The sequence below is a fragment of the Carassius gibelio genome, chromosome A3, assembly GCF_023724105.1.
Source record: "Carassius gibelio isolate Cgi1373 ecotype wild population from Czech Republic chromosome A3, carGib1.2-hapl.c, whole genome shotgun sequence".
Taxonomy (NCBI): Eukaryota; Metazoa; Chordata; class Actinopteri; order Cypriniformes; family Cyprinidae; genus Carassius; species Carassius gibelio.
Genome location: NC_068373.1, coordinates 4,075,251 through 4,097,663, shown reverse-complemented (window position 1 = coordinate 4,097,663; position 22,413 = coordinate 4,075,251). Strand labels below are relative to the sequence as shown.

At 38.3% G+C, this 22,413-nt stretch overlaps 15 pseudogenes; all 15 read right to left on the bottom strand.

Moving 5' to 3' along the window:
- Positions 1-437: 437 nt before the first annotated feature.
- Positions 438-556, bottom strand: LOC127963355 (uncharacterized; annotated as a pseudogene).
- A 1,255-nt stretch (positions 557-1,811) lies between these two features.
- Positions 1,812-1,930, bottom strand: LOC127963012 (uncharacterized; annotated as a pseudogene).
- Positions 1,931-3,319: 1,389 nt separating this feature from the next.
- On the bottom strand, positions 3,320-3,438 carry LOC127957506 (uncharacterized; annotated as a pseudogene).
- Positions 3,439-3,809: 371 nt separating this feature from the next.
- LOC127962190 (uncharacterized) lies at positions 3,810-3,928 on the bottom strand (annotated as a pseudogene).
- Positions 3,929-4,300: 372 nt separating this feature from the next.
- On the bottom strand, positions 4,301-4,419 carry LOC127957501 (uncharacterized; annotated as a pseudogene).
- A 367-nt stretch (positions 4,420-4,786) lies between these two features.
- On the bottom strand, positions 4,787-4,905 carry LOC127964072 (uncharacterized; annotated as a pseudogene).
- Positions 4,906-6,146: 1,241 nt separating this feature from the next.
- Positions 6,147-6,265, bottom strand: LOC127959607 (uncharacterized; annotated as a pseudogene).
- A 4,139-nt stretch (positions 6,266-10,404) lies between these two features.
- LOC127963354 (uncharacterized) lies at positions 10,405-10,523 on the bottom strand (annotated as a pseudogene).
- Positions 10,524-11,779: 1,256 nt separating this feature from the next.
- On the bottom strand, positions 11,780-11,898 carry LOC127963007 (uncharacterized; annotated as a pseudogene).
- A 1,388-nt stretch (positions 11,899-13,286) lies between these two features.
- On the bottom strand, positions 13,287-13,405 carry LOC127957491 (uncharacterized; annotated as a pseudogene).
- A 371-nt stretch (positions 13,406-13,776) lies between these two features.
- On the bottom strand, positions 13,777-13,895 carry LOC127962185 (uncharacterized; annotated as a pseudogene).
- Positions 13,896-14,267: 372 nt separating this feature from the next.
- On the bottom strand, positions 14,268-14,386 carry LOC127957485 (uncharacterized; annotated as a pseudogene).
- Positions 14,387-14,753: 367 nt separating this feature from the next.
- LOC127964068 (uncharacterized) lies at positions 14,754-14,872 on the bottom strand (annotated as a pseudogene).
- A 1,241-nt stretch (positions 14,873-16,113) lies between these two features.
- On the bottom strand, positions 16,114-16,232 carry LOC127959602 (uncharacterized; annotated as a pseudogene).
- A 5,657-nt stretch (positions 16,233-21,889) lies between these two features.
- Positions 21,890-22,008, bottom strand: LOC127962996 (uncharacterized; annotated as a pseudogene).
- Between the last annotated feature and the right edge of the window lie 405 nt (positions 22,009-22,413).

Below are 22,413 nucleotides of genomic sequence, written 5' to 3'. Positions count from 1 at the left end.
GGTACATTATACAGGACCAAACCTGCTTAGCTTCCGAGAGCAGACGAGATCAGGCATAGCCAGGTTGTTACGGTCGCAAGCGAAGGATACTGCAAAGAGAAGACTATTTAAAGATCAGCCAATCAAATCGCCCATACATTATATAAGTAGGAATGAAAATCCAAAAGCTTACAGCACCTGGTATTCCGAGGCGGTCTCCCATCCAAGCACTAACCAGGCCAATACCTGCTAAGATTAAGAGATCGGGCATTGGCTCTTTTTTTTTAAGATTATTATATAATTAGTAATAAATTTCCAATAATATTAGAGCACCTGGTATTCCGAGGCGGTCTCCCATCCAGACACTAAACAGGTCCATGACTGCTAAGATTCAAAGAATGGGCATTGACTCTTTTTTTTTTCAAGATTATTATATAATTTGTGAAAAATTTACAAAAATCTTAGAGCAAATGGTATTACCAGGGGGTCTCCCATCCAATTACTAACCAGGCCCAAACCTGCTTAGCTTCCGAGCTCAGACATGATCTGGCATAGCCAGGGTGGTATGGCCATAAGCAAAGACTGCTGCAAAGAGAGAGCTATTTAAAGATCAGCCAATCTAATCGCCGGTACATTATATAAGTAGGAAAGAAAACCCTAAAGCTTAAAGCACCTGGTATTCCCAGGCGGTCTCCCATCCAAGCACTAACCAGGCCAATACCTGCTAAGATTAAGAGATCGGGCATTGACTCTTTTTTTTTTTTTTTTTTTTTTTTTTAAAGATTATTATATAATTAGTAATGAATTTCCAATAATATTAGAGCACTCCCATCCAAACACTAAACAGGTCCATAGCTGCTAAGATTCAAAGATTGGGCATTGACTCTTTTTGTTTCAAGATAATTATATAATTAGTACAAATTTCCAAAAATATTACAGCAACTGGTATTCCGAGGCGGTCTCCCATCCAAGCACTAAACAGGTCCATACCTCCTAAGATTCAAAGATTGGGCATTTACTCTTTTTTTTTTTTTTTGTTGCAAGATTATTATGTAATTAGTAAAAATTGCCAAAAATATTACAGCAACTGGTATTTCCCGGCCGTCTTCCATCCAAGTACTAACCAGGCAAAACCTGCTATTATTCAGAGATCGGGCATTGACTTTTTTTTTTTTTTCAAGATTATTATATAATTTGTGAAAAATTTCCAAAAATCTTAAAGCAACTGGTATTACCAGGGTGTCTCCCATCCAATTACTAACCAGGCCCATACCTGCTAAGATTCAGATATGGGGCATTGACTCCTTTCTTTTTTTCTTGCAAGATTATTATATAATTTGTGAAAAATTTCCAAAAATCTTAAAGCAACTGGTATTACCAGGGGGTCTGCCATCCAATTACTAACCAGGCCGAAACCTGCTTAGTTTCCGAGCTCAGACATGATCTGGCATAGCCAGGGTGGAATGGCCATAAGCGAAGACTGCTGCAAAGGGAGAGCTATTTAAAGATCAGCCAATCAAATCGCCCATACATTATATAAGTAGGAATGAAAATCCAAAAGCTTACAGCACCTGGTATTCCGAGGCGGTCTCCCATCCAAGCACTAACCAGGCCAATACCTGCTAAGATTAAGAGATCGGGCATTGGCTCTTTTTTTTTTAAGATTATTATATAATTAGTAATAAATTTCCAATAATATTAGAGCACCTGGTATTACCAGGGGGTCTCCCATCCAAACACTACACAGGTCAATGACTGCTAAGATTCAAAGAATGGGCATTCACTCTTTTTTTTTTCAAGATTATTATATAATTTGTGAAAAATTTACAAAAATCTTAAATCAACTGGTATTACCAGGGGGTCTCCCATCCAATTACTAACCAGTCCCAAACGTGCTTAGCTTCCGAGCTCAGACATGATCTGGCATAGCCAGGGTGGTATGGCCATAAGCGAAGACTGCTGCAAAGAGAGAGCTATTTAAAGATCAGTCAATCTAATCGCCGGTACATTATATAAGTAGGAAAGAAAACCCTAAAGCTTAAAGCACCTGGTATTCCCAGGCGGTCTCCCATCCAAGCACTAACCAGGCCAATACCTGCTAAGATTAAGAGATCGGGCATTGACTCTTTTTTTTTTTAAGATTATTATATAATTAGTAATGAATTTCCAATAATATTAGAGCACCTGGTTTTCCGAGGCGGTCTCCCATCCAAACACTAAACAGGTCCATAGCTGCTAAGATTCAAAGATTGGGCATTGACTCTTTTTGTTTCAAGATAATTATATAATTAGTACAAATTTCCAAAAATATTACAGCAACTGGTATTCCGAGGCGGTCTCCCATCCAAGCACTAAACAGGTCCATACCTCCTAAGATTCAAAGATTGGGCATTTACTCTTTTTTTTTTTTTTTGTTGCAAGATTATTATGTAATTAGTAAAAATTGCCAAAAATATTACAGCAACTGGTATTTCCCGGCCGTCTTCCATCCAAGTACTAACCAGGCAAAACCTGCTATTATTCAGAGATCGGGCATTGACTTTTTTTTTTTTTTCAAGATTATTATATAATTTGTGAAAAATTTCCAAAAATCTTAAAGCAACTGGTATTACCAGGGTGTCTCCCATCCAATTACTAACCAGGCCCATACCTGCTAAGATTCAGATATGGGGCATTGACTCCTTTCTTTCTTTCTTGCAAGATTATTATATAATTTGTGAAAAATTTCCAAAAATCTTAAAGCAACTGGTATTACCAGGGGGTCTGCCATCCAATTACTAACCAGGCCGAAACCTGCTTAGTTTCCGAGCTCAGACATGATCTGGCATAGCCAGGGTGGAATGGCCATAAGCGAAGACTGCTGCAAAGAGAGAGCTATTTAAAGATCAGCCAATCTAATCGCCGGTACATTATACAGGACCAAACCTGCTTAGCTTCCGAGAGCAGACGAGATCAGGCATAGCCAGGTTGTTACGGTCGCAAGCGAAGGATACTGCAAAGAGAAGACTATTTAAAGATCAGCCAATCAAATCGCCCATACATTATATAAGTAGGAATGAAAATCCAAAAGCTTACAGCACCTGGTATTCCGAGGCGGTCTCCCATCCAAGCACTAACCAGGCCAATACCTGCTAAGATTAAGAGATCGGGCATTGGCTCTTTTTTTTTAAGATTATTATATAATTAGTAATACATTTCCAATAATATTAGAGCACCTGGTATTACCAGGGGGTCTCCCATCCAAACACTACACAGGTCAATGACTGCTAAGATTCAAAGAATGGGCATTCACTCTTTTTTTTTTCAAGATTATTATATAATTTGTGAAAAATTTACAAAAATCTTAAAGCAACTGGTATTACCAGGGGGTCTCCCATCCAATTACTAACCAGGCCCAAACCTGCTTAGCTTCCGAGCTCAGACATGATCTGGCATAGCCAGGGTGGTATGGCCATAAGCGAAGACTGCTGCAAAGAGAGAGCTATTTAAAGATCAGTCAATCTAATCGCCGGTACATTATATAAGTAGGAAAGAAAACCCTAAAGCTTAAAGCACCTGTTATTCCCAGGCGGTCTCCCATCCAAGCACTAACCAGGCCAATACCTGCTAAGATTAAGAGATCGGGCATTGACTCTTTTTTTTTTTTTTTTTTTTTTTTAAGATTATTATATAATTAGTAATAAATTTCCAATAATATTAGAGCACCTGGTATTCCGAGGCGGTCTCCCATCCAGACACTAAACAGGTCCATGACTGCTAAGATTCAAAGAATGAGCATTGACTCTTTTTTTTTTCAAGATTATTATATAATTTGTGAAAAATTTACAAAAATCTTAGAGCAACTGGTATTACCAGGGGGTCTCCCATCCAATTACTAACCAGGCCCAAACCTGCTTACCTTCCGAGCTCAGACATGATCTGGCATAGCCAGGGTGGTATGGCCATAAGCAAAGACTGCTGCAAAGAGAGAGCTATTTAAAGATCAGCCAATCTAATCGCCGGTACATTATATAAGTAGGAAAGAAAACCCTAAAGCTTAAAGCACCTGGTATTCCCAGGCGGTCTCCCATCCAAGCACTAACCAGGCCAATACCTGCTAAGATTAAGAGATCGGACATTGACTCTTTTTTTTTTTTTTTTTTTTTTTTAAAGATTATTATATAATTAGTAATAAATTTCCAATAATATTAGAGCACCTGGTATTACCAGGGGGTCTCCCATCCAAACACTACACAGGTCAATGACTGCTAAGATTCAAAGAATGGGCATTCACTCTTTTTTTTTTCAAGATTATTATATAATTTGTGAAAAATTTACAAAAATCTTAAAGCAACTGGTATTACCAGGGGGTCTCCCATCCAATTACTAACCAGGCCCAAACCTGCTTAGCTTCCGAGCTCAGACATGATCTGGCATAGCCAGGGTGGTATGGCCATAAGCGAAGACTGCTGCAAAGAGAGAGCTATTTAAAGATCAGTCAATCTAATCGCCGGTACATTATATAAGTAGGAAAGAAAACCCTAAAGCTTAAAGCACCTGGTATTCCCAGGCGGTCTCCCATCCAAGCACTAACCAGGCCAATACCTGCTAAGATTAAGAGATCGGGCATTGACTCTTTTTTTTTTTTTTTTTTTTAAGATTATTATATAATTAGTAATAAATTTCCAATAATATTAGAGCACCTGGTATTCCGAGGCGGTCTCCCATCCAGACACTAAACAGGTCCATGACTGCTAAGATTCAAAGAATGGGCATTGACTCTTTTTTTTTTCAAGATTATTATATAATTTGTGAAAAATTTACAAAAATCTTAAAGCAACTGGTATTACCAGGGGGTCTCCCATCCAATTACTAACCAGGCCAAAACCTGCTTAGCTTCCGAGCTCAGACATGATCTGGCATAGACAGGGTGGTATGGCCATAAGCGAAGACTGCTGCAAAGAGAGAGCTATTTAAAGATCAGCCAATCTAATATAAGTAGGAAAGAAAACCCTAAAGCTTAAAGCACCTGGTATTCCGAGGCGGTCTCCCATCCAAACACTAAACAGGTCCATAGCTGCTAAGATTCAAAGATTGGGCATTGACTCTTTTTGTTTCAAGATAATTATATAATTAGTACAAATTTCCAAAAATATTACAGCAACTGGTATTCCGAGGCGGTCTCCCATCCAAGCACTAAACAGGTCCATACCTCCTAAGATTCAAAGATTGGGCATTTACTCTTTTTTTTTTTTTTGTTGTTGCAAGATTATTATGTAATTAGTAAAAATTGCCAAAAATATTACAGCAACTGGTATTTCCCGGCCGTCTTCCATCCAAGTACTAACCAGGCAAAACCTGCTATTATTCAGAGATCGGGCATTGACTTTTTTTTTTTTTTTTAAATTATTATATAATTTGTGAAAAATTTCCAAAAATCTTAAAGCAACTGGTATTACCAGGGTGTCTCCCATCCAATTACTAACCAGGCCCATACCTGCTAAGATTCAGATATGGGGCATTGACTCCTTTCTTTTTTTCTTGCAAGATTATTATATAATTTGTGAAAAATTTCCAAAAATCTTAAAGCAACTGGTATTACCAGGGGGTCTGCCATCCAATTACTAACCAGGCCGAAACCTGCTTAGTTTCCGAGCTCAGACATGATCTGGCATAGCCAGGGTGGAATGGCCATAAGCGAAGACTGCTGCAAAGAGAGAGCTATTTAAAGATCAGCCAATCTAATCGCCGGTACATTATACAGGACCAAACCTGCTTAGCTTCCGAGAGCAGACGAGATCAGGCATAGCCAGGTTGTTACGGTCGCAATCGAAGAATACTGCAAAGAGAAGACTATTTAAAGATCAGCCAATCAAATCGCCCATACATTATATAAGTAGGAATGAAAATCCAAAAGCTTACAGCACCTGGTATTCCGAGGCGGTCTCCCATCCAAGCACTAACCAGGCCAATACCTGCTAAGATTAAGAGATCGGGCATTGGCTCTTTTTTTTTAAGATTATTATATAATTAGTAATAAATTTCCAATAATATTAGAGCACCTGGTATTACCAGGGGGTCTCCCATCCAAACACTACACAGGTCAATGACTGCTAAGATTCAAAGAATGGGCATTGACTCTTTTCTTTTTTCAAGATTATTATATAATTTGTGAAAAATTTACAAAAATCTTAGAGCAACTGGTATTACCAGGGGGTCTCCCATCCAATTACTAACCAGGCCCAAACCTGCTTAGCTTCCGAGCTCAGACATGATCTGGCATAGCCAGGGTGGTATGGCCATAAGCAAAGACTGCTGCAAAGAGAGAGCTATTTAAAGATCAGCCAATCTAATCGCCGGTACATTATATAAGTAGGAAAGAAAACCCTAAAGCTTAAAGCACCTGGTATTCCCAGGCGGTCTCCCATCCAAGCACTAACCAGGCCAATACCTGCTAAGATTAAGAGATCGGGCATTGACTCTTTTTTTTTTTTTTTTTTTTTTTTTAAAGATTATTATATAATTAGTAATAAATTTCCAATAATATTAGAGCACTCCCATCCAAACACTAAACAGGTCCATAGCTGCTAAGATTCAAAGATTGGGCATTGACTCTTTTTGTTTCAAGATAATTATATAATTAGTACAAATTTCCAAAAATATTACAGCAACTGGTATTCCGAGGCGGTCTCCCATCCAAGCACTAAACAGGTCCATACCTCCTAAGATTCAAAGATTGGGCATTTACTCTTTTTTTTTTTTTTGTTGCAAGATTATTATGTAATTAGTAAAAATTGCCAAAAATATTACAGCAACTGGTATTTCCCGGCCGTCTTCCATCCAAGTACTAACCAGGCAAAACCTGCTATTATTCAGAGATCGGGCATTGACTTTTTTTTTTTTTTTCAAGATTATTATATAATTTGTGAAAAATTTCCAAAAATCTTAAAGCAACTGGTATTACCAGGGTGTCTCCCATCCAATTACTAACCAGGCCCATACCTGCTAAGATTCAGATATGGGGCATTGACTCCTTTCTTTTTTTCTTGCAAGATTATTATATAATTTGTGAAAAATTTCCAAAAATCTTAAAGCAACTGGTATTACCAGGGGGTCTGCCATCCAATTACTAACCAGGCCGAAACCTGCTTAGTTTCTGAGCTCAGACATGATCTGGCATAGCCAGGGTGGAATGGCCATAAGCGAAGACTGCTGCAAAGAGAGAGCTATTTAAAGATCAGCCAATCAAATCGCCCATACATTATATAAGTAGGAATGAAAATCCAAAAGCTTACAGCACCTGGTATTCCGAGGCGGTCTCCCATCCAAGCACTAACCAGGCCAATACCTGCTAAGATTAAGAGATCGGGCATTGGCTCTTTTTTTTTAAGATTATTATATAATTAGTAATAAATTTCCAATAATATTAGAGCACCTGGTATTACCAGGGGGTCTCCCATCCAAACACTACACAGGTCAATGACTGCTAAGATTCAAAGAATGGGCATTCACTCTTTTTTTTTTCAAGATTATTATATAATTTGTGAAAAATTTACAAAAATCTTAAATCAACTGGTATTACCAGGGGGTCTCCCATCCAATTACTAACCAGGCCCAAACGTGCTTAGCTTCCGAGCTCAGACATGATCTGGCATAGCCAGGGTGGTATGGCCATAAGCGAAGACTGCTGCAAAGAGAGAGCTATTTAAAGATCAGTCAATCTAATCGCCGGTACATTATATAAGTAGGAAAGAAAACCCTAAAGCTTAAAGCACCTGGTATTCCCAGGCGGTCTCCCATCCAAGCACTAACCAGGCCAATACCTGCTAAGATTAAGAGATCGGGCATTGACTCTTTTTTTTTTTAAGATTATTATATAATTAGTAATGAATTTCCAATAATATTAGAGCACCTGGTTTTCCGAGGCGGTCTCCCATCCAAACACTAAACAGGTCCATAGCTGCTAAGATTCAAAGATTGGGCATTGACTCTTTTTGTTTCAAGATAATTATATAATTAGTACAAATTTCCAAAAATATTACAGCAACTGGTATTCCGAGGCGGTCTCCCATCCAAGCACTAAACAGGTCCATACCTCCTAAGATTCAAAGATTGGGCATTTACTCTTTTTTTTTTTTTTTGTTGCAAGATTATTATGTAATTAGTAAAAATTGCCAAAAATATTACAGCAACTGGTATTTCCCAGCCGTCTTCCATCCAAGTACTAACCAGGCAAAACCTGCTATTATTCAGAGATCGGGCATTGACTTTTTTTTTTTTTTTCAAGATTATTATATAATTTGTGAAAAATTTCCAAAAATCTTAAAGCAACTGGTATTACCAGGGTGTCTCCCATCCAATTACTAACCAGGCCCATACCTGCTAAGATTCAGATATGGGGCATTGACTCCTTTCTTTTTTTCTTGCAAGATTATTATATAATTTGTGAAAAATTTCCAAAAATCTTAAAGCAACTGGTATTACCAGGGGGTCTGCCATCCAATTACTAACCAGGCCGAAACCTGCTTAGTTTCTGAGCTCAGACATGATCTGGCATAGCCAGGGTGGAATGGCCATAAGCGAAGACTGCTGCAAAGAGAGAGCTATTTAAAGATCAGCCAATCAAATCGCCCATACATTATATAAGTAGGAATGAAAATCCAAAAGCTTACAGCACCTGGTATTCCGAGGCGGTCTCCCATCCAAGCACTAACCAGGCCAATACCTGCTAAGATTAAGAGATCGGGCATTGGCTCTTTTTTTTTAAGATTATTATATAATTAGTAATAAATTTCCAATAATATTAGAGCACCTGGTATTACCAGGGGGTCTCCCATCCAAACACTACACAGGTCAATGACTGCTAAGATTCAAAGAATGGGCATTCACTCTTTTTTTTTTCAAGATTATTATATAATTTGTGAAAAATTTACAAAAATCTTAAATCAACTGGTATTACCAGGGGGTCTCCCATCCAATTACTAACCAGGCCCAAACGTGCTTAGCTTCCGAGCTCAGACATGATCTGGCATAGCCAGGGTGGTATGGCCATAAGCGAAGACTGCTGCAAAGAGAGAGCTATTTAAAGATCAGTCAATCTAATCGCCGGTACATTATATAAGTAGGAAAGAAAACCCTAAAGCTTAAAGCACCTGGTATTCCCAGGCGGTCTCCCATCCAAGCACTAACCAGGCCAATACCTGCTAAGATTAAGAGATCGGGCATTGACTCTTTTTTTTTTTAAGATTATTATATAATTAGTAATGAATTTCCAATAATATTAGAGCACCTGGTTTTCCGAGGCGGTCTCCCATCCAAACACTAAACAGGTCCATAGCTGCTAAGATTCAAAGATTGGGCATTGACTCTTTTTGTTTCAAGATAATTATATAATTAGTACAAATTTCCAAAAATATTACAGCAACTGGTATTCCGAGGCGGTCTCCCATCCAAGCACTAAACAGGTCCATACCTCCTAAGATTCAAAGATTGGGCATTTACTCTTTTTTTTTTTTTTTTGTTGCAAGATTATTATGTAATTAGTAAAAATTGCCAAAAATATTACAGCAACTGGTATTTCCCGGCCGTCTTCCATCCAAGTACTAACCAGGCAAAACCTGCTATTATTCAGAGATCGGGCATTGACTTTTTTTTTTTTTTCAAGATTATTATATAATTTGTGAAAAATTTCCAAAAATCTTAAAGCAACTGGTATTACCAGGGTGTCTCCCATCCAATTACTAACCAGGCCCATACCTGCTAAGATTCAGATATGGGGCATTGACTCCTTTCTTTTTTTCTTGCAAGATTATTATATAATTTGTGAAAAATTTCCAAAAATCTTAAAGCAACTGGTATTACCAGGGGGTCTGCCATCCAATTACTAACCAGGCCGAAACCTGCTTAGTTTCCGAGCTCAGACATGATCTGGCATAGCCAGGGTGGAATGGCCATAAGCGAAGACTGCTGCAAAGAGAGAGCTATTTAAAGATCAGCCAATCTAATCGCCGGTACATTATACAGGACCAAACCTGCTTAGCTTCCGAGAGCAGACGAGATCAGGCATAGCCAGGTTGTTACGGTCGCAAGCGAAGGATACTGCAAAGAGAAGACTATTTAAAGATCAGCCAATCAAATCGCCCATACATTATATAAGTAGGAATGAAAATCCAAAAGCTTACAGCACCTGGTATTCCGAGGCGGTCTCCCATCCAAGCACTAACCAGGCCAATACCTGCTAAGATTAAGAGATCGGGCATTGGCTCTTTTTTTTTAAGATTATTATATAATTAGTAATAAATTTCCAATAATATTAGAGCACCTGGTATTCCGAGGCGGTCTCCCATCCAGACACTAAACAGGTCCATGACTGCTAAGATTCAAAGAATGGGCATTGACTCTTTTTTTTTTCAAGATTATTATATAATTTGTGAAAAATTTACAAAAATCTTAGAGCAAATGGTATTACCAGGGGGTCTCCCATCCAATTACTAACCAGGCCCAAACCTGCTTAGCTTCCGAGCTCAGACATGATCTGGCATAGCCAGGGTGGTATGGCCATAAGCAAAGACTGCTGCAAAGAGAGAGCTATTTAAAGATCAGCCAATCTAATCGCCGGTACATTATATAAGTAGGAAAGAAAACCCTAAAGCTTAAAGCACCTGGTATTCCCAGGCGGTCTCCCATCCAAGCACTAACCAGGCCAATACCTGCTAAGATTAAGAGATCGGGCATTGACTCTTTTTTTTTTTTTTTTTTTTTTTTTTAAAGATTATTATATAATTAGTAATGAATTTCCAATAATATTAGAGCACTCCCATCCAAACACTAAACAGGTCCATAGCTGCTAAGATTCAAAGATTGGGCATTGACTCTTTTTGTTTCAAGATAATTATATAATTAGTACAAATTTCCAAAAATATTACAGCAACTGGTATTCCGAGGCGGTCTCCCATCCAAGCACTAAACAGGTCCATACCTCCTAAGATTCAAAGATTGGGCATTTACTCTTTTTTTTTTTTTTTGTTGCAAGATTATTATGTAATTAGTAAAAATTGCCAAAAATATTACAGCAACTGGTATTTCCCGGCCGTCTTCCATCCAAGTACTAACCAGGCAAAACCTGCTATTATTCAGAGATCGGGCATTGACTTTTTTTTTTTTTTTCAAGATTATTATATAATTTGTGAAAAATTTCCAAAAATCTTAAAGCAACTGGTATTACCAGGGTGTCTCCCATCCAATTACTAACCAGGCCCATACCTGCTAAGATTCAGATATGGGGCATTGACTCCTTTCTTTTTTTCTTGCAAGATTATTATATAATTTGTGAAAAATTTCCAAAAATCTTAAAGCAACTGGTATTACCAGGGGGTCTGCCATCCAATTACTAACCAGGCCGAAACCTGCTTAGTTTCCGAGCTCAGACATGATCTGGCATAGCCAGGGTGGAATGGCCATAAGCGAAGACTGCTGCAAAGGGAGAGCTATTTAAAGATCAGCCAATCAAATCGCCCATACATTATATAAGTAGGAATGAAAATCCAAAAGCTTACAGCACCTGGTATTCCGAGGCGGTCTCCCATCCAAGCACTAACCAGGCCAATACCTGCTAAGATTAAGAGATCGGGCATTGGCTCTTTTTTTTTTAAGATTATTATATAATTAGTAATAAATTTCCAATAATATTAGAGCACCTGGTATTACCAGGGGGTCTCCCATCCAAACACTACACAGGTCAATGACTGCTAAGATTCAAAGAATGGGCATTCACTCTTTTTTTTTTCAAGATTATTATATAATTTGTGAAAAATTTACAAAAATCTTAAATCAACTGGTATTACCAGGGGGTCTCCCATCCAATTACTAACCAGTCCCAAACGTGCTTAGCTTCCGAGCTCAGACATGATCTGGCATAGCCAGGGTGGTATGGCCATAAGCGAAGACTGCTGCAAAGAGAGAGCTATTTAAAGATCAGTCAATCTAATCGCCGGTACATTATATAAGTAGGAAAGAAAACCCTAAAGCTTAAAGCACCTGGTATTCCCAGGCGGTCTCCCATCCAAGCACTAACCAGGCCAATACCTGCTAAGATTAAGAGATCGGGCATTGACTCTTTTTTTTTTTAAGATTATTATATAATTAGTAATGAATTTCCAATAATATTAGAGCACCTGGTTTTCCGAGGCGGTCTCCCATCCAAACACTAAACAGGTCCATAGCTGCTAAGATTCAAAGATTGGGCATTGACTCTTTTTGTTTCAAGATAATTATATAATTAGTACAAATTTCCAAAAATATTACAGCAACTGGTATTCCGAGGCGGTCTCCCATCCAAGCACTAAACAGGTCCATACCTCCTAAGATTCAAAGATTGGGCATTTACTCTTTTTTTTTTTTTTTGTTGCAAGATTATTATGTAATTAGTAAAAATTGCCAAAAATATTACAGCAACTGGTATTTCCCGGCCGTCTTCCATCCAAGTACTAACCAGGCAAAACCTGCTATTATTCAGAGATCGGGCATTGACTTTTTTTTTTTTTCAAGATTATTATATAATTTGTGAAAAATTTCCAAAAATCTTAAAGCAACTGGTATTACCAGGGTGTCTCCCATCCAATTACTAACCAGGCCCATACCTGCTAAGATTCAGATATGGGGCATTGACTCCTTTCTTTCTTTCTTGCAAGATTATTATATAATTTGTGAAAAATTTCCAAAAATCTTAAAGCAACTGGTATTACCAGGGGGTCTGCCATCCAATTACTAACCAGGCCGAAACCTGCTTAGTTTCCGAGCTCAGACATGATCTGGCATAGCCAGGGTGGAATGGCCATAAGCGAAGACTGCTGCAAAGAGAGAGCTATTTAAAGATCAGCCAATCTAATCGCCGGTACATTATACAGGACCAAACCTGCTTAGCTTCCGAGAGCAGACGAGATCAGGCATAGCCAGGTTGTTACGGTCGCAAGCGAAGGATACTGCAAAGAGAAGACTATTTAAAGATCAGCCAATCAAATCGCCCATACATTATATAAGTAGGAATGAAAATCCAAAAGCTTACAGCACCTGGTATTCCGAGGCGGTCTCCCATCCAAGCACTAACCAGGCCAATACCTGCTAAGATTAAGAGATCGGGCATTGGCTCTTTTTTTTTAAGATTATTATATAATTAGTAATACATTTCCAATAATATTAGAGCACCTGGTATTACCAGGGGGTCTCCCATCCAAACACTACACAGGTCAATGACTGCTAAGATTCAAAGAATGGGCATTCACTCTTTTTTTTTTCAAGATTATTATATAATTTGTGAAAAATTTACAAAAATCTTAAAGCAACTGGTATTACCAGGGGGTCTCCCATCCAATTACTAACCAGGCCCAAACCTGCTTAGCTTCCGAGCTCAGACATGATCTGGCATAGCCAGGGTGGTATGGCCATAAGCGAAGACTGCTGCAAAGAGAGAGCTATTTAAAGATCAGTCAATCTAATCGCCGGTACATTATATAAGTAGGAAAGAAAACCCTAAAGCTTAAAGCACCTGTTATTCCCAGGCGGTCTCCCATCCAAGCACTAACCAGGCCAATACCTGCTAAGATTAAGAGATCGGGCATTGACTCTTTTTTTTTTTTTTTTTTTTTTTTAAGATTATTATATAATTAGTAATAAATTTCCAATAATATTAGAGCACCTGGTATTCCGAGGCGGTCTCCCATCCAGACACTAAACAGGTCCATGACTGCTAAGATTCAAAGAATGAGCATTGACTCTTTTTTTTTTCAAGATTATTATATAATTTGTGAAAAATTTACAAAAATCTTAGAGCAACTGGTATTACCAGGGGGTCTCCCATCCAATTACTAACCAGGCCCAAACCTGCTTACCTTCCGAGCTCAGACATGATCTGGCATAGCCAGGGTGGTATGGCCATAAGCAAAGACTGCTGCAAAGAGAGAGCTATTTAAAGATCAGCCAATCTAATCGCCGGTACATTATATAAGTAGGAAAGAAAACCCTAAAGCTTAAAGCACCTGGTATTCCCAGGCGGTCTCCCATCCAAGCACTAACCAGGCCAATACCTGCTAAGATTAAGAGATCGGACATTGACTCTTTTTTTTTTTTTTTTTTTTTTTTAAAGATTATTATATAATTAGTAATAAATTTCCAATAATATTAGAGCACCTGGTATTACCAGGGGGTCTCCCATCCAAACACTACACAGGTCAATGACTGCTAAGATTCAAAGAATGGGCATTCACTCTTTTTTTTTTCAAGATTATTATATAATTTGTGAAAAATTTACAAAAATCTTAAAGCAACTGGTATTACCAGGGGGTCTCCCATCCAATTACTAACCAGGCCCAAACCTGCTTAGCTTCCGAGCTCAGACATGATCTGGCATAGCCAGGGTGGTATGGCCATAAGCGAAGACTGCTGCAAAGAGAGAGCTATTTAAAGATCAGTCAATCTAATCGCCGGTACATTATATAAGTAGGAAAGAAAACCCTAAAGCTTAAAGCACCTGGTATTCCCAGGCGGTCTCCCATCCAAGCACTAACCAGGCCAATACCTGCTAAGATTAAGAGATCGGGCATTGACTCTTTTTTTTTTTTTTTTTTTTAAGATTATTATATAATTAGTAATAAATTTCCAATAATATTAGAGCACCTGGTATTCCGAGGCGGTCTCCCATCCAGACACTAAACAGGTCCATGACTGCTAAGATTCAAAGAATGGGCATTGACTCTTTTTTTTTTCAAGATTATTATATAATTTGTGAAAAATTTACAAAAATCTTAAAGCAACTGGTATTACCAGGGGGTCTCCCATCCAATTACTAACCAGGCCAAAACCTGCTTAGCTTCCGAGCTCAGACATGATCTGGCATAGACAGGGTGGTATGGCCATAAGCGAAGACTGCTGCAAAGAGAGAGCTATTTAAAGATCAGCCAATCTAATATAAGTAGGAAAGAAAACCCTAAAGCTTAAAGCACCTGGTATTCCGAGGCGGTCTCCCATCCAAACACTAAACAGGTCCATAGCTGCTAAGATTCAAAGATTGGGCATTGACTCTTTTTGTTTCAAGATAATTATATAATTAGTACAAATTTCCAAAAATATTACAGCAACTGGTATTCCGAGGCGGTCTCCCATCCAAGCACTAAACAGGTCCATACCTCCTAAGATTCAAAGATTGGGCATTTACTCTTTTTTTTTTTTTTGTTGTTGCAAGATTATTATGTAATTAGTAAAAATTGCCAAAAATATTACAGCAACTGGTATTTCCCGGCCGTCTTCCATCCAAGTACTAACCAGGCAAAACCTGCTATTATTCAGAGATCGGGCATTGACTTTTTTTTTTTTTTTTAAATTATTATATAATTTGTGAAAAATTTCCAAAAATCTTAAAGCAACTGGTATTACCAGGGTGTCTCCCATCCAATTACTAACCAGGCCCATACCTGCTAAGATTCAGATATGGGGCATTGACTCCTTTCTTTTTTTCTTGCAAGATTATTATATAATTTGTGAAAAATTTCCAAAAATCTTAAAGCAACTGGTATTACCAGGGGGTCTGCCATCCAATTACTAACCAGGCCGAAACCTGCTTAGTTTCCGAGCTCAGACATGATCTGGCATAGCCAGGGTGGAATGGCCATAAGCGAAGACTGCTGCAAAGAGAGAGCTATTTAAAGATCAGCCAATCTAATCGCCGGTACATTATACAGGACCAAACCTGCTTAGCTTCCGAGAGCAGACGAGATCAGGCATAGCCAGGTTGTTACGGTCGCAATCGAAGAATACTGCAAAGAGAAGACTATTTAAAGATCAGCCAATCAAATCGCCCATACATTATATAAGTAGGAATGAAAATCCAAAAGCTTACAGCACCTGGTATTCCGAGGCGGTCTCCCATCCAAGCACTAACCAGGCCAATACCTGCTAAGATTAAGAGATCGGGCATTGGCTCTTTTTTTTTAAGATTATTATATAATTAGTAATAAATTTCCAATAATATTAGAGCACCTGGTATTACCAGGGGGTCTCCCATCCAAACACTACACAGGTCAATGACTGCTAAGATTCAAAGAATGGGCATTGACTCTTTTCTTTTTTCAAGATTATTATATAATTTGTGAAAAATTTACAAAAATCTTAGAGCAACTGGTATTACCAGGGGGTCTCCCATCCAATTACTAACCAGGCCCAAACCTGCTTAGCTTCCGAGCTCAGACATGATCTGGCATAGCCAGGGTGGTATGGCCATAAGCAAAGACTGCTGCAAAGAGAGAGCTATTTAAAGATCAGCCAATCTAATCGCCGGTACATTATATAAGTAGGAAAGAAAACCCTAAAGCTTAAAGCACCTGGTATTCCCAGGCGGTCTCCCATCCAAGCACTAACCAGGCCAATACCTGCTAAGATTAAGAGATCGGGCATTGACTCTTTTTTTTTTTTTTTTTTTTTTTTTAAAGATTATTATATAATTAGTAATAAATTTCCAATAATATTAGAGCACTCCCATCCAAACACTAAACAGGTCCATAGCTGCTAAGATTCAAAGATTGGGCATTGACTCTTTTTGTTTCAAGATAATTATATAATTAGTACAAATTTCCAAAAATATTACAGCAACTGGTATTCCGAGGCGGTCTCCCATCCAAGCACTAAACAGGTCCATACCTCCTAAGATTCAAAGATTGGGCATTTACTCTTTTTTTTTTTTTTGTTGCAAGATTATTATGTAATTAGTAAAAATTGCCAAAAATATTACAGCAACTGGTATTTCCCGGCCGTCTTCCATCCAAGTACTAACCAGGCAAAACCTGCTATTATTCAGAGATCGGGCATTGACTTTTTTTTTTTTTTTCAAGATTATTATATAATTTGTGAAAAATTTCCAAAAATCTTAAAGCAACTGGTATTACCAGGGTGTCTCCCATCCAATTACTAACCAGGCCCATACCTGCTAAGATTCAGATATGGGGCATTGACTCCTTTCTTTTTTTCTTGCAAGATTATTATATAATTTGTGAAAAATTTCCAAAAATCTTAAAGCAACTGGTATTACCAGGGGGTCTGCCATCCAATTACTAACCAGGCCGAAACCTGCTTAGTTTCTGAGCTCAGACATGATCTGGCATAGCCAGGGTGGAATGGCCATAAGCGAAGACTGCTGCAAAGAGAGAGCTATTTAAAGATCAGCCAATCAAATCGCCCATACATTATATAAGTAGGAATGAAAATCCAAAAGCTTACAGCACCTGGTATTCCGAGGCGGTCTCCCATCCAAGCACTAACCAGGCCAATACCTGCTAAGATTAAGAGATCGGGCATTGGCTCTTTTTTTTAAGATTATTATATAATTAGTAATAAATTTCCAATAATATTAGAGCACCTGGTATTACCAGGGGGTCTCCCATCCAAACACTACACAGGTCAATGACTGCTAAGATTCAAAGAATGGGCATTCACTCTTTTTTTTTTCAAGATTATTATATAATTTGTGAAAAATTTACAAAAATCTTAAATCAACTGGTATTACCAGGGGGTCTCCCATCCAATTACTAACCAGGCCCAAACGTGCTTAGCTTCCGAGCTCAGACATGATCTGGCATAGCCAGGGTGGTATGGCCATAAGCGAAGACTGCTGCAAAGAGAGAGCTATTTAAAGATCAGTCAATCTAATCGCCGGTACATTATATAAGTAGGAAAGAAAACCCTAAAGCTTAAAGCACCTGGTATTCCCAGGCGGTCTCCCATCCAAGCACTAACCAGGCCAATACCTGCTAAGATTAAGAGATCGGGCATTGACTCTTTTTTTTTTTAAGATTATTATATAATTAGTAATGAATTTCCAATAATATTAGAGCACCTGGTTTTCCGAGGCGGTCTCCCATCCAAACACTAAACAGGTCCATAGCTGCTAAGATTCAAAGATTGGGCATTGACTCTTTTTGTTTCAAGATAATTATATAATTAGTACAAATTTCCAAAAATATTACAGCAACTGGTATTCCGAGGCGGTCTCCCATCCAAGCACTAAACAGGTCCATACCTCCTAAGATTCAAAGATTGGGCATTTACTCTTTTTTTTTTTTTTTGTTGCAAGATTATTATGTAATTAGTAAAAATTGCCAAAAATATTACAGCAACTGGTATTTCCCAGCCGTCTTCCATCCAAGTACTAACCAGGCAAAACCTGCTATTATTCAGAGATCGGGCATTGACTTTTTTTTTTTTTTTCAAGATTATTATATAATTTGTGAAAAATTTCCAAAAATCTTAAAGCAACTGGTATTACCAGGGTGTCTCCCATCCAATTACTAACCAGGCCCATACCTGCTAAGATTCAGATATGGGGCATTGACTCCTTTCTTTTTTTCTTGCAAGATTATTATATAATTTGTGAAAAATTTCCAAAAATCTTAAAGCAACTGGTATTACCAGGGGGTCTGCCATCCAATTACTAACCAGGCCGAAACCTGCTTAGTTTCTGAGCTCAGACATGATCTGGCATAGCCAGGGTGGAATGGCCATAAGCGAAGACTGCTGCAAAGAGAGAGCTATTTAAAGATCAGCCAATCAAATCGCCCATACATTATATAAGTAGGAATGAAAATCCAAAAGCTTACAGCACCTGGTATTCCGAGGCGGTCTCCCATCCAAGCACTAACCAGGCCAATACCTGCTAAGATTAAGAGATCGGGCATTGGCTCTTTTTTTTTAAGATTATTATATAATTAGTAATAAATTTCCAATAATATTAGAGCACCTGGTATTACCAGGGGGTCTCCCATCCAAACACTACACAGGTCAATGACTGCTAAGATTCAAAGAATGGGCATTCACTCTTTTTTTTTTCAAGATTATTATATAATTTGTGAAAAATTTACAAAAATCTTAAATCAACTGGTATTACCAGGGGGTCTCCCATCCAATTACTAACCAGGCCCAAACGTGCTTAGCTTCCGAGCTCAGACATGATCTGGCATAGCCAGGGTGGTATGGCCATAAGCGAAGACTGCTGCAAAGAGAGAGCTATTTAAAGATCAGTCAATCTAATCGCCGGTACATTATATAAGTAGGAAAGAAAACCCTAAAGCTTAAAGCACCTGGTATTCCCAGGCGGTCTCCCATCCAAGCACTAACCAGGCCAATACCTGCTAAGATTAAGAGATCGGGCATTGACTCTTTTTTTTTTTAAGATTATTATATAATTAGTAATGAATTTCCAATAATATTAGAGCACCTGGTTTTCCGAGGCGGTCTCCCATCCAAACACTAAACAGGTCCATAGCTGCTAAGATTCAAAGATTGGGCATTGACTCTTTTTGTTTCAAGATAATTATATAATTAGTACAAATTTCCAAAAATATTACAGCAACTGGTATTCCGAGGCGGTCTCCCATCCAAGCACTAAACAGGTCCATACCTCCTAAGATTCAAAGATTGGGCATTTACTCTTTTTTTTTTTTTTTTGTTGCAAGATTATTATGTAATTAGTAAAAATTGCCAAAAATATTACAGCAACTGGTATTTCCCGGCCGTCTTCCATCCAAGTACTAACCAGGCAAAACCTGCTATTATTCAGAGATCGGGCATTGACTTTTTTTTTTTTTTCAAGATTATTATATAATTTGTGAAAAATTTCCAAAAATCTTAAAGCAACTGGTATTACCAGGGTGTCTCCCATCCAATTACTAACCAGGCCCATACCTGCTAAGATTCAGATATGGGGCATTGACTCCTTTCTTTTTTTCTTGCAAGATTATTATATAATTTGTGAAAAATTTCCAAAAATCTTAAAGCAACTGGTATTACCAGGGGGTCTGCCATCCAATTACTAACCAGGCCGAAACCTGCTTAGTTTCCGAGCTCAGACATGATCTGGCATAGCCAGGGTGGAATGGCCATAAGCGAAGACTGCTGCAAAGAGAGAGCTATTTAAAGATCAGCCAATCTAATCGCCGGTACATTATACAGGACCAAACCTGCTTAGCTTCCGAGAGCAGACGAGATCAGGCATAGCCAGGTTGTTACGGTCGCAAGCGAAGGATACTGCAAAGAGAAGACTATTTAAAGATCAGCCAATCAAATCGCCCATACATTATATAAGTAGGAATGAAAATCCAAAAGCTTACAGCACCTGGTATTCCGAGGCGGTCTCCCATCCAAGCACTAACCAGGCCAATACCTGCTAAGATTAAGAGATCGGGCATTGGCTCTTTTTTTTTAAGATTATTATATAATTAGTAATAAATTTCCAATAATATTAGAGCACCTGGTATTCCGAGGCGGTCTCCCATCCAGACACTAAACAGGTCCATGACTGCTAAGATTCAAAGAATGGGCATTGACTCTTTTTTTTTTCAAGATTATTATATAATTTGTGAAAAATTTCCAAAAATCTTAAAGCAACTGGTATTACCAGGGTGTCTCCCATCCAATTACTAACCAGGCCCATACCTGCTAAGATTCAGATATGGGGCATTGACTCCTTTCTTTTTTTCTTGCAAGATTATTATATAATTTGTGAAAAATTTCCAAAAATCTTAAAGCAACTGGTATTACCAGGGGGTCTGCCATCCAATTACTAACCAGGCCGAAACCTGCTTAGTTTCCGAGCTCAGACATGATCTGGCATAGCCAGGGTGGAATGGCCATAAGCGAAGACTGCTGCAAAGAGAGAGCTATTTAAAGATCAGCCAATCTAATCGCCGGTACATTATATAAGTAGGAAAGAAAACCCTAAAGCTTAAAGCACCTGGTATTCCCAGGCGGTCTCCCATCCAAGCACTAACCAGGCCAATACCTGCTAAGATTAAGAGATCGGGCATTGACTCTTTTTTTTTTTTTTTTTTTTTTTTTTAAAGATTATTATATAATTAGTAATGAATTTCCAATAATATTAGAGCACTCCCATCCAAACACTAAACAGGTCCATAGCTGCTAAGATTCAAAGATTGGGCATTGACTCTTTTTGTTTCAAGATAATTATATAATTAGTACAAATTTCCAAAAATATTACAGCAACTGGTATTCCGAGGCGGTCTCCCATCCAAGCACTAAACAGGTCCATACCTCCTAAGATTCAAAGATTGGGCATTTACTCTTTTTTTTTTTTTTTTGTTGCAAGATTATTATGTAATTAGTAAAAATTGCCAAAAATATTACAGCAACTGGTATTTCCCGGCCGTCTTCCATCCAAGTACTAACCAGGCAAAACCTGCTATTATTCAGAGATCGGGCATTGACTTTTTTTTTTTTTTTCAAGATTATTATATAATTTGTGAAAAATTTCCAAAAATCTTAAAGCAACTGGTATTACCAGGGTGTCTCCCATCCAATTACTAACCAGGCCCATACCTGCTAAGATTCAGATATGGGGCATTGACTCCTTTCTTTTTTTCTTGCAAGATTATTATATAATTTGTGAAAAATTTCCAAAAATCTTAAAGCAACTGGTATTACCAGGGGGTCTGCCATCCAATTACTAACCAGGCCGAAACCTGCTTAGTTTCCGAGCTCAGACATGATCTGGCATAGCCAGGGTGGAATGGCCATAAGCGAAGACTGCTGCAAAGAGAGAGCTATTTAAAGATCAGCCAATCAAATCGCCCATACATTATATAAGTAGGAATGAAAATCCAAAAGCTTACAGCACCTGGTATTCCGAGGCGGTCTCCCATCCAAGCACTAACCAGGCCAATACCTGCTAAGATTAAGAGATCGGGCATTGGCTCTTTTTTTTTTAAGATTATTATATAATTAGTAATAAATTTCCAATAATATTAGAGCACCTGGTATTACCAGGGGGTCTCCCATCCAAACACTACACAGGTCAATGACTGCTAAGATTCAAAGAATGGGCATTCACTCTTTTTTTTTTCAAGATTATTATATAATTTGTGAAAAATTTACAAAAATCTTAAATCAACTGGTATTACCAGGGGGTCTCCCATCCAATTACTAACCAGTCCCAAACGTGCTTAGCTTCCGAGCTCAGACATGATCTGGCATAGCCAGGGTGGTATGGCCATAAGCGAAGACTGCTGCAAAGAGAGAGCTATTTAAAGATCAGTCAATCTAATCGCCGGTACATTATATAAGTAGGAAAGAAAACCCTAAAGCTTAAAGCACCTGGTATTCCCAGGCGGTCTCCCATCCAAGCACTAACCAGGCCAATACCTGCTAAGATTAAGAGATCGGGCATTGACTCTTTTTTTTTTTAAGATTATTATATAATTAGTAATGAATTTCCAATAATATTAGAGCACCTGGTTTTCCGAGGCGGTCTCCCATCCAAACACTAAACAGGTCCATAGCTGCTAAGATTCAAAGATTGGGCATTGACTCTTTTTGTTTCAAGATAATTATATAATTAGTACAAATTTCCAAAAATATTACAGCAACTGGTATTCCGAGGCGGTCTCCCATCCAAGCACTAAA